The sequence below is a fragment of the Silurus meridionalis genome, chromosome 27, assembly GCF_014805685.1.
Source record: "Silurus meridionalis isolate SWU-2019-XX chromosome 27, ASM1480568v1, whole genome shotgun sequence".
In the NCBI taxonomy this organism is placed as follows: domain Eukaryota; kingdom Metazoa; phylum Chordata; class Actinopteri; order Siluriformes; family Siluridae; genus Silurus; species Silurus meridionalis.
The window spans coordinates 13,394,452-13,411,864 of NC_060910.1; the positions used below are offsets into that span (position 1 = coordinate 13,394,452).

The 17,413-nt window shown below is 39.2% G+C and overlaps 1 protein-coding gene across 2 annotated transcripts in view; it reads right to left on the bottom strand.

Annotated features, from left to right (window-relative positions):
* The window catches only part of tncb (tenascin Cb), a 54,426-nt gene extending 41,927 nt beyond the window's left edge, over nt 1-12,499 (bottom strand). The window contains exon 1 of one of the 2 annotated variants that reach the window (XM_046841617.1): nt 12,149-12,499. The gene's annotated coding sequence lies outside the window, so the exon portion shown is untranslated. The remainder of the gene's footprint in view (nt 1-12,148) is intronic. The other variant, XM_046841618.1, reaches the window with a different exon arrangement.
* Nucleotides 12,500-17,413: the final 4,914 nt, after the last annotated feature.

Sequence of the window (17,413 nt, forward strand, 5' to 3'; positions counted from 1 at the left end):
GATGACATTTATCATCATCCCTTCAACTTCCACCTTCACGATCATCACCCTATCAGAAACTCTCTTCACCTCCACTACACTCTTACTGTACTCTTCCTTCAGAATCACCCCTACACCATTTCTCTTTCCATCCACACCATGATAAAACAGTTTAAATCCACCTCCAATGTTCCTGGCCTTACTCCCTTTCCACTTGGTCTCCTGAACACACAGCATATCTTCCTTTCTCCTCTCCATCATATCAGCTATCTCTCCCTTTCCCGTCATAGTACCGACATTTAAAGTACCAACCCTAACCTCCACTCTCCTGCACTGCTCCTTACCCTGCCGTCTCTGTAGACGTCTTCCTCCTCTCCTTCTCCTCCTTCGGCCAACAGTAGCCCAATTTCCACCGGTACCCTGTCGGCTAACGATACCTGTGGCGGTCGTTGTTAACCCGGGCCTCGACCGATCCGGTATGAAATTCTCATTTGTGATCCGCATATTTGATTTGGCACATGTTTTACGCTGGATGCCCTTCCTAACGCAACCCTCCCCATTTACCCGGGCTTGGTACCGGCACTAAGAATGCACTGGCTTGTGCCTCCCTAATGGCTGGGTTTCATGTAATAATAATAATAATAATAATAATAATATTTTGATACGTTATTACATCATTAACATTCGTTTTTCTTTGCAAAATGTGTCTAACAGAAACAAAATAGCACACTTGGGGCAGCATCAGCACAATTATATAATCATAGATTACGATCTGTAAAAATGCATTATATATAATTAGGTTGCCAAAATCTATATCAATGACAAGGAAGGGGATAAAGATTCTTAGCTGCTCACACTCTTCTACATTTTACTCAGCAGTCACTCAATTCTCACAGTTTTAAATTGAACAGGAATGCTTAAGCTTTCGTTTCATTACCCAGTCCTTGACAGTGGTTCCTCTGACACCCTTCCCTAATGACAAATAAGGCAACACCGGCATCTAGACATCTAGTCTCTTTCCGGTCTTGGTTTGAACATAATCCAAGATGACAGATTAATACTAGTATAGAGGACACATCTGCAGTGCCCCTAATATAATGGCTGGTCAGGGTTCATGCTATTCTCCAATTATTGTCCTAATATATCTATTGTTCACCTGACAAAAATACAACCACCATCTTTTCAGGCTCAAAGAAAATTGTATTTTATGAGTGATGGAAAATTATTTGATATGAATTGGGGACAAGTATATATATATATATATATATATATATATATATATATATATATATATATATATATATATATATATATATATAGTTTTTTGGTACCAAAAACATAACATTCTGCAAATTTTCCAAAGATTTAATTTCCATGACATTGCTGGACATGCACTTTAGAAATTCTCAGAGGGTTTCTAAAAGCAATTAAGTTAAGCAATTAAATATTTTTATAAACATTATTTTAGACTGACAGTATTTAGCATGGTTTTATCCACCCAGTCAAAATGTTGAAGTTTGCCAACCCACCAACATTTATTACCATTTAATTCACGTCCAATGATATGCCATTTCTAGCATCAAAGTGACCGAATCTTCATGTATTCCAAAAACCTGCCATATTTGTAATAATACAAATATACAATATGCATCCCTGGGCCTTTGCAATCCAACCAGACATCAAATCTGTACACATTTCTCATGAGAACAGTTTAAAATATACTTTTGATTCACATGATCAGAAACCTGCCCTGTGGCATGTGTCCTTCAACTACAAAAGAGTGATATGCTGTGTTGAAAAAGCTGATAGAGACAGCGAATATGGTTGACAGTCTGTTTTATTCATAGCTAGTAACGTCAGCTGCAGGTAATATGGTCTAAGAGGCAGAACGCTGAGCACACAGCTGCCTTGACATGTGATTAGCAGGAATGAGAGGGATCCCACAGCTGCACCACACAACCCTGATTAGACAGACAAGGATGACTGCCCTGTGATACAGGGCTAGAGCATCCTGATGATGGATATTCCTAGGACTCTCAAGGGTGTCAGAAACAGCCCTCACCACCTGTGCCTGTTTTACACCACACGCCAAAGATTTAATCAACAAATCGTGAGAAAATTGCTTTGTGTCACAACTAGGTATATATAGGAGGTTCTGGGTATATATGGTAGCTGACTTTGTAACATTAAAGCACATTTTTTCACACAAGAAGAAAAAAAAGAAGGAGTCACGAGATTGTGATTGAATTTTTCCTTTCTAGGCAGAATTCTTTTGCAGCTACACTGACCAATGAATACCATAAATTAAAATAGTAAAAAGCAGCTTCTTGGAAAAATAACCAAAAAAGCCATTTATCTGCAGCAAAGAGGAATTAACAAGGCTATGGAAAGTATTCCAGTGGTTATGAATGAAAAACCAATAGCAGGAGCAGTATTTGTGTGTTTTTTATTTCATTCTGACCAAAAGAAGAAAACTAAGCAACTTTGCCATATATTCACTAAAGCTAAACTTGAAAGCATATATTTTAAGCACAATATACAGTATCTCACAAAAGTGAGTACAGCCTACACATTTCAGCAACCATTTTAGTAGATGGTAGTATAGATTTACTGTCCTCTGAAAATAACTCAACATGTAGCCATTATTGTCTAAATAACTGGCAACAAAAAGTGAGCACACCTTAAATGAACATGTTAAAATTGTGTCCAAAATGTCAATATTTGCTGCTAGATTTGTTGACACATCACACATGGTGCTTCTCCACCTTTCGCTTGAGGATGCCCCACAGCTGCTCAACAGGGTTCAGGTCTCAAGACATACTTGGCCACTCCATCACCTTCACGTTCAGCAAGGGTCCTTCACCTTCAGCATCTTGGTGGTGTGTTTGGTGTCGTAATTATGTTGAAAATCTGCCATTTAGCCCAGTTTCTGAATGAAGGGCATCATGCTCAGTGTCACCTCACATGTTGGAATACATGTTTCTCTCAATGAACCACAGCTCTCCAGTACCAGCAGCACTTATGCAGCCCCAGACCATGATGCTACCACCACAATGCTTAACTGTATGCAAGTCACAATTTTTTGGTTCTCCTCAACAGGGCGTCACCACACATGCTGGACATCGTCTGAGCCAAACAAGTTTATCTTAGTCTTAGTCTTATTAGACCACAGGACATGGTTCCAGTAATTCATGCTCTTGGACAGGTTGTCTTCAGCAAACTGTTTGTGGGCTTTCTTGTAAGCCAGCTTTAGAAGAGGCTTCCTTCTGGGACGAGGGCCATGCAAACTGACTTGTTGCAGTGTGCGGCATATGGTCTGAGCACTGACACATGGTGCTTCTGCAACCTCTAAAGCAGTGCTGACAGAAACTCATGGGTCTGTTTTTTTGTAGCCAGCTTCTGCACCTGACGCACAGTACGAGGACTCAACATCTTTGATTGACCATTGTGAGGCCTGTTCCGAGTGGAACCCATCTTTAAAAACTTCTGTATGACCCTGGCCACTTTACTGTAACTCAGTTTCAGTGTGTTACAGATCTTCTTATACCCTCGGCTATCTTTGTGGAGAGGACAGTAAATCTGTACTGCTGTTCAAGCTGCATATTGACTGCTCTAAAATATAGTATAAAGTATAAAGTAAAGTATAAAGCAGTATAAAGTTTCATTTCTGTAGTGTTGTCCCTTGAGAAGATATACTAAAACTGCTGCTGAAATGTGAAGGGTGTACTCACTTATGTGACATACTGTATCCGTTTTAGCAAAATACTTTATATCAGTATTCATTCAATGTTGTGCTGCTCCTTTATTTTCATGACAGTGCCTGGAATAGCAAAGACTACCTCACGCAAAGACCAAATAAAAACTTTTAATACATCGTTAAGCTTAGGCATAAAAGTTAATTAGATCTAAGCTCCACTGGCCATGTTCCCCTGTAATAAAAAAGATTATTTGCTTAAATTGCAGTTTGTTGGGTTCTTGAAGGAAGATAATTTTGTGGTAAATAAGGTGATAAATTGTTCTCAGGGTGCATCATAATATATGAATAATTAGCAGTTGTGCCAAATAGATTACTGTTTCATCAGGTGCTTGCTAGCTTTCACAGGGGAATATTTTATGCGACCATCCAGAGTGGAGCGGACAAAGTTTATATGGGATTTGCTAAGTACAAGATTAAACAGCTGTTGTGTGGATAAAACAAAATCACTCTCAGAGTCATCTGTGTCTCAATAGCTATTATAAAATAGATTGCGAATTACTCAAACAGTTCATGAAATGGAAAGGTGGAAAAGGCCTCATGCATAAATTATCAGATGGGAAATGAAAATCTGGTTTAATTTGGGGTTAGTCAATGCACTTGTCAGTGAGATTTTTGTTCCCTGGGCTTTATAATACATACATGGTGCAATTTTTTCCCCATGATAACTCTAATACAAGATATTGTACAATCTGTTAATTTAGCGTTTTTATATAACATTTTAGGCATTAGATTCAGATGCCAGTTTTATATAAATAGGCTCTTTCATTTAGATACGTTAACTTATACAAGAACTTGTATGATGGACAGGGGAACATCTACCATCGACAGATTTGTAACCAGGGATTTAGTTTAAGATGTTTATCATCATGGACATTTGGTGCAACCCAGATGAGGATGGGTTCCCTCTTGAGTCTGGTTCCTCTCAAGGTTTCTTCCTTATGCCATCTCGGGGAGTTTTTCCTTGCCACAGTTGCTCATCAGGGACAAACTTACTTACAAAGAACATATTTACGTTTAATCACCACAATATCTGTGTAAAGCTGCTTTGAGACAATGTTCATTGTTAAAAGCGCTATACAAATAAAAATGAATTGAATTGAATTGATAGCATACTTGGAAAGGGGTCTCCAGTGGCAGTGTTAGTTTTTTTTTAGTAGTTCAGTGTTAGTAGTCTACAGGTGGGGTTTTATTTGTCCAATTAACCTAAGATGGGAAAAAAGGAGGCAATGTTAAAGAAGGGATTGTTTTTAGCTGATAAGTGAATAAAAAGTATAATATGTAATCCTTTAAATTGTTAAATTGTTATGGAATAGGATAATTCAAACATTTCCACAGATGCTCTTATTCGAAATTTATGTATATATATATTATTCTTAACCTTTTCATACTTTACAGTCAGGTTAATGATATTTTATTAATTTTTACGTTACTTTACTCTTTAACAGTTTACATGTTTACAGTTGGGCAGTCGCAAAAAACATTTTACTATATGTCATACTCTGAATGAATGTGTATGTGTGTCAGGGATCCACCAGCCACACCTTCACCTATCACTCCAAGCAGCTCTCCCACTTACTAATCAGCTACACCTGGCCCTCATCAGTTCCCATGCTACATAACCCCCGTTCCTCCACCAGCTCATTGTCCGTTCTACAGCTTAGGCTAAGGAACACTGTCGGACTATCCTAGCACTCTGTTTAAGCTTATCATTGGTTGCAGGACTCTGTGTTTTGTCTAACCATAGATTTCACCAGGGTTATTGAACCTGGAGTTTCTTTGCGGTTTTGCTGTTTTCTGCTGTGCTCTTTATTTTTTCATTAAAAACCTTTGTGGACTTTACTTCGGTTTTCCAGCACGTTCTTTCGCCTGACAATGTGACAAATACAATTTTTATTTGAATTTTTATAAAGATTTTATTTCAAGCACATATCCAGAAATTATATTGTAAAATATAATTAATAAAAAAAAAATTCCCCTCAGTGATTGCTTTTCTGGTACCTGTTTTACAGAAAGTGACCTGTTTTGCAAGGTGCAGTTTTCTAATTTGTTCTGGGAGACTGATGATTAATGATATGGCTTTCGTCTTCCACAGTAATTACATACCTCAGGTGAGAACTAATAGCAACAAAAATACTGATTATACCACATTTCCAAATCAATCATATTAGTACCTATACTGTACAGAATGGTAAAGTGATATTCGTCTAAATGCAGTTGCAATACAGTATACACTTTTCTTTATATAAAATGTGAATAGTATTTCTTAACCTAATTTTAAATGTGTTTACATGTTCTCTTAAAAACTATAACATATGGCAAATGAAATTAAATAAATAAATAACACAGAGACACCATCAAAGCTGCTTTTACAGGCAGACCTTCAAAAAGCAGCATCATAATTAATGTGACAGGTCATAATAATGCATAAAATACTGCAGATGTTCAGCTATGTGGAACATTAACCCCACTCTATGACAGTAAAACATCAAAACGTTTTCTGACTGAAATTGTCAAGCTTGCTCGGTTTTGTAGGTCAATCTTGATAGAACGTCACTTCTCTTAATGTGGGTCACAGGCAATGCTGAATGGTAATGTCTGAAGATTTTAGTCACCTTGAGATACAGACTTATACAGTTTTGTGGATGCTCACTGTAAAAGCAAGAAAAAAGTAGTCATAAAGAAATGTCTCTCCCAAAGCAAGTGAGTATGTTATAGATATGACCACAGGGAACATAAATGCAGTTTAATAGTTCATTTCCCAAAGCCGTCAAGGTCATGTTTAAATGCTAGGACTGAAAAAGTCTAGCTTGGTGACTACAGTAAAAACAGACAAATCGTAATGAAAAGCTCTTTCGGATATGAAACCTTATAGAAGTCAGATCTACTTATCTGTCTCGCAAAAAGCCAGTTTTTATAGATCTGCCAACCTGGAAGGTCACAATTGTAGACAGAGTGCTGCTGAGGATAGCACTATGATTGCGCTTCCTAATCATCAAACAAAGAGATGGATTTCCAGGCTAGCTCATAACACTGTCTGCCTGTGTGTGTGTGTTTGGATCGATGACCCAGAGAGCAGCACTTGCTCATATTATCGGCTCATAAATGGATTTTCAAGTTGTCACTCACCTGAGAAATGAGCATGGACTTCCTAGTGCAAGGTTCTTTTGCTTTTTTTTTTTTATTTTTACTTTACTTTTTGTTTATTTATACTTTCTAATAACCTTTTTTTACTTTCTCTATAACTTGGCCCTTTTTAACTGTGTGTAAATATGAAGCAATGAAGAATGAAATATATATGTGAGAAATATGTACAGAGAGAAATAAGAGATTTTTTTGGGGGGTTGCTGAGCCTCAGCTTACGTGTTGCAACAATCCACTGGCTCCAAATAAGTCTTTTCAGAAAGAGTGCCAATCCTTTTTTGGCTCTTTTCTTTTCTTTGGCTCAAAGTGCTAAAGAAAAGGCACTCATTTAAGCCTTGGCTGGTGTCCAGCGTCCAGATCGAAGCAAATGAATATCTTGGGTGATGATAATCATGCATAAGCGTGCACACAAATACACACACACACACACACACACACACACACACACACACACACACACACACACACAAACACACAAAACTTCCCACAAATAAAGAAGCTCACACTGTGGGTTTGCAGTGAAAAACAGGGAGCTACAGAAAATCGACTGCAAATGTTATAAATTACAATCCAGTTATAAACTGATTGCGTTTAATGTGAGGATTTCACAACAAATCAAATCGTCCTTGTTTTAATAACAGGTAATCTAATTTACAAAACCGACAAGCCATAGTGAAAAAATGCAACGTAAAAAAATAAATAAAATAGTACTATTTTCAAACAGGACCGATATTCCCTAGAGGTTACAAAGCATTTTCCATCTGTGCAGAAACTGAAAATGAGTGAAGGCTTTTTTTCATCATGGAAAGGCTGATTTTCATGCCAGCCAAGCCCCATTTATAGAGGTTTAATGATGCTGGAGGCTCAGATGGCATCGATAAGCGGGTTGGTGTGTGCACACATGTGATAAGAGAGCGGGTGTGTTGAGAAAGAGCTGTGTTCACACTGCTCTTAAAGGTCTAGCAGTTCACTGACATCAATGTGCTTTATAATGGCAGTGTAAGCTATAGAGTGGGGCTTGAGTGACTTTGTGTAGGAAATGGAAAGTTAGATTTAGGACGTATGAAAGTTAAGAAGAATAAGTAATAGCTTTAGTAAAGGGAAAAGAGTGGAGTTGAATCCAGATGCCTTGACGTCTGGAACTGATGCTGTTTCAACATCAGCACTTATGCAATTTGACTGACGCCAAGACGCTGGTTTATCTTTCTGTCTATTCATTCAGCAAAACATTCTGACAAACTGGATAGATAAGATGCATTGCAGGATTTCGGGCTGTCATTTGCAGTGGACATGTTTGAAACCCAAGCAGCATATCAACTTTTTAATGATGAAACAGATACAATTGACACTAACCATGACCCTGGAACTGACGCTAACCTATCCTGACCTGAGACCCATGTGCACCTCAAATTCATCCCATATGTTGCAATTATGGAGGAACATTTGTTACTTTGAATCTGGTTTTACCTTAAAAGCCCCAGTGACCCAATGTTTATTAGCTTAATCCCTAGAGCAGCAGGAACAGAAGTCCTCAGATGTTCTGTTTACAACTTAACCTATCCTCTTAGTTCCAGAAAACTCATAACAGAACAGCCTTCATAATTCTTTTTCCCAAACCTCTTGCTTTCATTTACAATCCAAAGCAGTAGGAATACAAATAAACCTTTCTAATTTGGTTTACAAAATGTTGCTAGTTCTGTACTTATGTCCTGGAGATCAATGAATACCACAGGGGGAGGAAATCTTCCAAATGGGGTGACTGTGGTCAGGTTACTCCGCTAGGTTAAGTCAAATTTCTCCTGCATTTTGCATGCAGTTTTGTCTAGCAGGATCATACATAATATTATTATGATCATAATCATTGATATGGCCATTTTCTTATAGTGTTTACTACGTCTTTTCTAGGAAAATCTTGGAGTCAACCTTGGGAGATGCACCCCCCCCCACACACACACAGTCACACTGTGAATACATGTAACTTGTAACACATTTCTAAATACTTGTAACTTTCCTCACATAAATATTGACATCATTTTTGGATTTGTTTAGACACGAACTCAAGACGAGCAATTGTTAAATATACGCATTTTATAACAGCATTACTCATAAAGCCTCTCCAACGGATTCCTGAAGCTTTTCAATTATGCCAATATGGTAATTTGAAGAAGATGCACTAAAGTACTTCCTGTATGTGTAACAAGTGAAGAATTTGCTATTCAGCACTTATGGATAATGGAGTGTTCGTTCTCAGTGTGAGAAGAGTGGACAAATGCTTCTCTAGTCTGAATCCACAGCTGCGTCTGTTCATTTTGGAGCTGAAGGACTTTCTCTGTCCTTGGTCCTGGTTCTGCTCCTTTGAGCTGCATGGCAGTGAAAGCCAAAGCTTCCAGCACGCATGCAGTTCCTACGATGGAACAGCATTTACTCTGATCAGAAACATACACTATGGCAAATGTGTCAAGTTAACTTGTCAAAGGAGACTACCTGAGGTACTTTAATCTTAATAATGAGACACACATCTACAAATCAGCATAGTCCACAATGCCAGTTGTGGGGACGTTCAAAGACATTGTAAAAAATATCCATTTTTGACAGCTGATGTGCGTCTGTGAAAACTCAAAGTCCAAAATTAACTTTACTGCCATCATCCTGACAGGAAAACACCCGTTTTCCCATAGCAGGAATGTTGGCTGTGGGGTGAGGACATCTGTTTTGCCTTTTTTAGCGAATGCACAAAGTTCATGTCATGACAGAGTCCACTTAGGTCAAGGAACTCTGAACATCAGGTCTAACTCTTTTTGATAAATCTTCATAACATGTTCAGACTAAACTGTCTGCTGCTTTGGTCTTGGTCATGTAATGGTGCACATTCCTGTTCGAGGGCTCACTGGCGCTGAGTCAGACATGTGTGATCTTTTGGATCTCGGCAGAACAGACACTGGCAGTATAAAGAAGTCTGAGTCCGCGGCTTTTTCGCTAGACCTCTTGCATTTGCATCAGACAGACATTATAACCATCTGGAGTTTTACTCATCAGGGTGTTTGAGGAAATCTTTGTTCATGCATTCCCATGAATCATTTAGAGTGCCTTTGTTGCTAATTCTAGAAAAAAAAAAGGTGATTGCTTTTTAGACTTCATAGTGCAGCTAATATGAAATTAATACTGAATACTACTATATGTAGTTAATGTTGAACAGTTGTAAATTGGCAGAAAAGTTTCTTAAAATCAAGCTTCCTTCTTCAAGTTTTTATACCATTTTCAGTTTCATCTGCATTAATATTTTCATAAATCTCTTTATAAAAAATTATGTTTTTCCCATTGAATTTTCCATTATTAAAATCTACATTTTACAACACTTAAGGAAACCTATTTGGCATATTACATCATATCTTCCCTAGGACCAGTTAAATCTTTACAAACAGAAAGCATGGCAAGTTGTGACCTTGCATCCAACAAAACCTCTCTGGGAGAACTCTTGAAGTTTAGTTGCACAAACCTACATCATTTCAGACTCTGGCTAGAACCTTAACAGTTGGTAGTTGCATATTGTCAGAAAAAAAGCAAATGTCTAGCATCCAAAAACTGTAGTGTTTACTCTTGTTCAGAACTTTTAGATAAAAATCTACATCAACTGATCCTGGATGCTTGATAGAACCTTATCATTGTGTGTTTTGTTGGTTTAAGGAAAACAATCTAACATGTATACAAATTGGTTGAAGGTACTAGGAAGAACCTTACATCTGATTACCTTTTTGGATGCCAAACAAAACCATAAAATTTGGTATTTGATCATTCCCCTGCCAAAGAAAATCCTTCGGTGTGGGGTCCTTCAATGTTCTACACTGAATCCTACATCAGAAGATCCATTTGGATGCTGAACCATATAATTTGATATTTGTTTGTTCCACTATGACCTTATCTATGTTGAAATGTAAAGCAAAAGGTTTTTTTCAGGTTAGGATATAGGTAGAACCCTATAGAAAGTTTGAACCACTTATACACTGAGCTGCCATGTTCTTCTAACTAAAGATGGATAAGATACATTGTTTTAGGTACTGACACATTTTCTTTTTTTCTGGTAAAAGCCACTATGGCCAATATGTATCTGAGTGGCCAAAGCTCTGATGCTAGCAACTGTTGAAACAAAGGCTGCTTTCTCATTCATCTGTACTCAGTGTCTGTTCTTGGGAAATACCATTGGCTGACTGGCAGTCATAGTCTAAACCCCAATCATTAGATCTGCAATAAAGCCAAAGAAGCAACCCTGATGGACGTGCGCTATTCATTCAGCTCGACACAACAAAGAAGGACTGAGTTCTAGACAGATATTGGTCAAACATGTCTTCTTCGATGTTTCCAGAGGTTCAAATATAGCCATAAACACATTACACATGTCCTGGAATACCTTCTGTGGTTAAGAAATTGTTCTAAAGTAAGTGGTAAATTCATAATAAATATATTAGAATTTCTTTTAATGGCTTTCAAATACAAATGTATAGAATGAGTAGATGACGATAGAAATTGGTGAGCAGCTCTACATATGAATAACAAGTTATCTGATGATGATCTGTCTCTTTAAAAGGAACCCAGAGATCCTGGGGGTCTCTGTCAGAACCCCTGCCCTTCTCTCTCTCTCTCTCTTTCTCTCGCTCTCTCGCTCTCTTTTTCTTTTATAGAGTCACACACAGACAAGTGAACCCTCTCTCAGTTGAATCTCTCCCGTAATGATGCCCTAAGCAGGGAGGGAGTTTGCAATGGCTCATTGCCGTGAAAGGATGTGAGAGGAGAAGTGGAATCTGACGCCCGCTGTTTACCGGGAGCTGAAAGGAGACTAAATAACAGTGCTAACACTAACCAGCTGACACTTTCCTGGCATGGATGGGCAGCATAGAAAAATCCAGATGCAGATATTCTGGCAGGTAACATGCACTAGCTAACCCAAAGTGGACACAGTCTGTGCAATTGCATCTTCTATAAATAAGAAAGAAACCAAGAGCGAAACAAACATCAACTTCCCTTTATGAACTTTAAAAAGCAGTCTAAATCTTTGATCCTTCTTAAGTTACATCAAGTACATCACACAATCATCAATCAATGCAATAATGAAGCACATGATATTTGTACATCCTTGAAGATACAATACCATTTAGAACAAGATGTCAAGTCATCAGGCAACAGCAAAGTGGAAAACATTGATCATTTGAGTTTACAGCCACTCAATACAACACTTGCAGGTTGATGTAAAATGAACATCATTAACTCTACACTTACCTTAGTGAAATGATGGGGTGTCTTTATTTAGTTTGTGGCACTCAGAAAAATATATATAAAAAACTTCAAATCTTTGCAAATCTTTTTGTGCCTTTTTTGTGTGCTGTCTTGTTTTTCCCTAGAGAGATGCAAGTTGTGTCATTTTCTCTCTCTCTCTCTTTTTTTCCTCCCCTCTCAACAGTAGTGATCCACGGAGGCAGGGAGCCTGCTGGCGCTGCAGCCGGAGAGAGGGACCCAGTGAAAGAGAAAGAGGGAGGGAGAAGTCCCTTTCTCTTAAACAGTAGACACTTTGCGGTCAGACCCCTCTCCCACCTACCATTCTTATATACCCCCCTCCTCTTTCTCCTCTCCCTCCTTCTCTCTCTCTCTCTCTCTCTCTCTCTCTGGAAGCTGGAGAACTGAAACGGGATGCCTCTAGGCTGAGCTGCATAAGAGAGAGAGAGAAAGAGAGAGAGTGTGTGAGAAAAAAAAAAAAGAGTGTGGGGCGCAAGAAAGAAAGATTTTCGGGCAATGGAGAGCTAGTGTGAGACAGAAAGTGTGTGAGAGAAAAAGTATAATGGGAGAGAGAGGATATGTGGGAAAAGAAAGAGAGAGAGCGTGTGTAATTGTAATTGTGTGTGTATGTGTGTGTGTGTGTGTGTGTGAGAGAGAGAGAGAGAGAGAGAGAGAGAGAGAGAGAGAGAGAGAGAGAGAGAGAGAGAGAGAGAAAGAGCATTAAGCTACAAAGTGGAGCAGCAAATGGTGGGAGGAAGGAACCCAAGGCTGCATTAACATACATTTCAGGATTAGAATAAACGAGGGGTGAAAAGAAAAACGCGCTTGTCTATGTGTTCGATGACGGTGATGACACCGCCAATGACAGGATTTGCATGCCGATCAGTATAATCCCTCTTCCAACAGCTCGACGAGAAAAGAAAAGAAAAATAACAAAAAAGTAATTTTAGTCAAAGTGGATGTTCCAGAAAGCTGAACTGTCTTTTACCTCAGAAGAGCTGTACGCTTCTCTAAACACACAGCACTTAATCAGAGTTCTGAAACCTCTCCAGCATCACACACACACACACACACACACACACACACACACACACACACACACACACAGTATATATATATATATATATATATATATATATATATATATATATATATATATATATATATATATATATACACACACACACACACACACACACACACACACACACACACACACACACACTGCAGGTAGAACGGAACCCCAAACCAGGCTGGCTTCAATTACCATCCCACGCGGTGCCCTCACATGCTAATAAACAGGATCCCCGGTTGAAGTAAACTCAATAACAAAGACGCCCCACACTCTCGGTTTGAAGCCTCCTAGTAGAAATGCCCTTCAAAGATTTCCAATGATCCTCATTAAGCTCTGGAGATGATGACACTCTTTGGGTGGGGGGAAATCTGACCCCAGAGCTTTTCATTGCCTGGAATGGGGGTTGTGGAGACCAGGAGGGGTTTCCCCAAGAGAGAATTGTAAATGTGCGCCCTGATGAAGGAAATCAAGCGTGATAGAAACAGACTTGATAGGTTACGCATTGCTGATGATGCGCACCATACATGTGGAATTTTAATCTTGAATTCGTTGTGGAGAAGATGAGGAACCAGGACACTTGTGGAATCTACCAAGTGGCACAAAACCTTCAAACGCAGGTCATACTATTGTCAAACAAAGAAAATTCGCAGAGTTTTGTTTGCCAACAAGGACTTCTATTTTTATCCTTATCTCATCCTCTATTAAAGTAAGCCACACTTTCCTGTCGATGGCTAAATTCACACCAGAAGAAGAAGCTGACAGTATTCCTAACACCACTTCACACCACTGTAGACCACCTACAAGAATGACTGGTTGTTATTCCGAGTGTATGAGTGTGTCTTCAGGGTGAGGTTGACAAGAGACCTGCCCTCATAAGAACACACAGCAGCTCCTTCCATCTGTTCCGCCTCTTACCTTTCTCTGAAATGTTCTCTCTACCCTCGTCTTTCATGAGGAACCATGTCAAAGAAATGCGTGCCTCAGTTCATCAAGCTTTCCCATGATTCAGGCATTCAGAAAAGAGGTATCCTGCAGTCCTGATTTCCCAAATGACAACGTTACTCACTTCCTCCCCCTGTTTTCCAATTTTTTCAGCAGGTGCTGGCTTGCGTGATCCAGGTTTATTCACAGCAGCACCTTCATATAATGTGTTTTTTTATTTTATTTTTTACAGAGAGACTAGGTGTGAGATTTTGCTTTTGAACTGCTGTGATGGCTTTTAAAGCAAAATGTTTGATCCTATATAGCAAGCCATTACACAACCATATGTTAGTAAAGCACTTCTGCAAAACAATTATTGTGTTCACTTTCTTCTGCAATTTACTGGCCATAACAATGATACATCCACAGGTATGAGTCTGGAATAAAGGTTGTTGAGTTCAGGCAGTACTTTTTCCTCCCTGTAATTGGTGGCAGTCCATTGAAAGAAAAGCAAGAGGGCTCGACGGGTAGCAAGACACTTTCTGTCAGCGCTAGTGGGATCTAATTATAGGAGGAAGTGGCTCCTGCCTACGGCATAGTGGAGTGTCAGGAGCTGCAAGACTGCAATAAGAGAGCAGAGGACTGGAGGGACGTGGCCTCATCTCAGAGGCACCCCGGTGACCTGCACAGACCTGTTTACCTCATTAAAAATGAATTCCCAGGTAATATTGGCATTTCTCCAACATCCCTTCTTCCATTTTCAGCCATCCAGTCATCCATTATGCAGCAGGGAGCCAGAGTCGGGTGGGTTAACGCAAGAAAGGTCATTTGGCCAGTTTGACTACTGAAAACCATCACATCCTGCCACATTTATTACCCCAGTGTAGGCTCATGTGCTTATATATTAACACTAATGGTCTGTTTAAAGTGTAACGTCTGCAGATGAACTAGAAATTGACTCTCAGCAAATGTGGGCCATGCCTTTAGCGAATCAAAGAAAGGGAAAAATTATTTATTGGGAATATGTCATTCTTAAAATAAAGACAACAATGAAAAAATTGTAAAACCAGGAGCCACATACAGGACCAAGGAGTTATTTTCTGCCTATAGCCCCTGCTTATTAGTTATATAGAGGCTGAACAATAAATTGTCATTAGGTTCAGACTATTGAAAAACAGCCTTCATTGGCTCTACATGGAAACCCAAACAGAAGTAAAATCAACAGTTAAAATACATAAAATATTGGAAAGATTAGGTGCAGACCCAGACTTAATTGCTAAGACAGGCTGAAAGATGTCCTGGACCACACACAGGTCAGCAACCTCTGTGTATGTGTTTATAAAAAGCCTGTAAATTTCTGCTAACTGTGACAGGAGATTAGAACTTTACCATGACCCTTGTGACCTTGCGAGTCTAGCTTTCCTCGGGCTTGGTAAGCTTTATCTGCTTCTATAGTGATTTCAGACACTGACCTGACCTGGTGAAATCGGTTCATGGAGACCCATAAATATCACAGATTAATGACTATGGTGTTGATCTGCATGACTGAGAACATGAAGTTTTACTGTTCATAACATGCCCTATCATTTTTCCCATGTTACTGAGAATCTTTTATCCTTTCCCTTCATTCTCAGGGTTGCTGAGAACATCCTCCACTGATGGATCATAGTGATTTAATGAAGTCCAAAGGTATGAGTTAAGTGCACATCTTTCTTTCTAATCATGCTCTGTATATTTTTGCAAAAGTGAAGATTTAATGTTTTTCCCTCACTGAGATAGAGATGCAGTACTTTAAAACAAACAGAGCTGCGCTGAACACGCAAAGACAAATAAGCGGTTTCCTCTCAAACAGCTTGCAACAAAGGCATTTCAGTGAATGGGGCCTTTGGGCCACAAATGGATGTGCTGAAGGAAAACTTTATTGCGAGGAAAAAGAAAGCACTGAGGAGTTACTCCTTTATACTGTTCCTCCAAACCGTCCTGAGACATCACTGACCCTTCACCAAAAGTAGATTCCTCTTTTTTAGAAATCCTATCTATAGAGTAGACATGTTTAAGGGCAATAATTCACCCATGTGACAGCTGCATTTAACAACAGTAGTATCTACTTACTGTAAGATGACCGAACAAGATGCCTTCGATTGAAACTGAGAGGAATTTGAGATGCCATGTTGTCACCTGCTCAAGAAACTGGCCCTAGAGACTGGAAAGCGCCACTTAATCTGATGAAGGCTGTGAAATATGGGCCGAGCGGGGAAGGAATGCAGGGAAAGTTTGACCTGAGAGACCTTAGACCTGACCTTGAGTCTCAAGAACTTCAACAAATGAGTCAACTGTGGTGCCACCACATTGCCTTTGTTGAAAATGGACACTGTGGACTCAGAACCTTTACCTTGATTTTACATCTAATGTTTTTAATATGGCTGAAGGACCTTCCAAAGTGTCTAAAATGTCTTTTTCATTTGTCTTTTTCATTTGTCCCTCTCTCTTTCTTCTTACGATCTGTGGTGTCCAGCTAACTGATCAGTCATCCTAAAACTCCACCATTCTACTTCAAGCTAAGTTGACTTATTCCCTTTGTAAGTTTCAAGTCAAGGGCAAGTCTTCAATCCATCCAAATCTTGATTTTCTCTCCTTACTCCATAAAATAAAGAACACAATACATCACAATACCTCAGCATCCTGTGGCATTTTCATCACAGCTCCACAGACGTTCTTTACAAGTTAGCCACCACATCCACACAGGGACAGACAGATTTGTTTGTAGCAGCCCTCTGAGAATACAGGCTTGTCTCGGGCAGAATCGAGAATGATGCTGTATCTCTTTGCAAAAACTGTGGAAAGACAGGCAGGTTGGTTGATTTATTAATGTGCACGAAGGTAAAGCCTCAGAGCTGAGTGTCAGGGTTTATTTCTAGCAAGATTAAGATGCCCCAGATGTTTATATCTCTGAGACTAAAAGCCACAATCTTGTTTTCGGCTTCGACAGCCACTGTAAAAAGCTACACGGAGAAGCTTTACAATGTAAGCATTCCTCTGGTCAGCAATTCAAAGTACACAGCAATTTACTTTAATTACAGAGACTACCTCAGTACACTGAGCTGACAGTGTATGGCACCTGCCATTTAAAAAAACACATGTTTTAAAAGATTTAAAGAACAAGTCAAGTTCTCAGCAGGGTTGAAGATTTCTTGGTTGTTCCCACTGAGGAAGCGTCTTTTGTGCATCTGTTTTCCCCACCCTGTCTGTGGTGAGAGTTGTGCCCTCCATGCCCT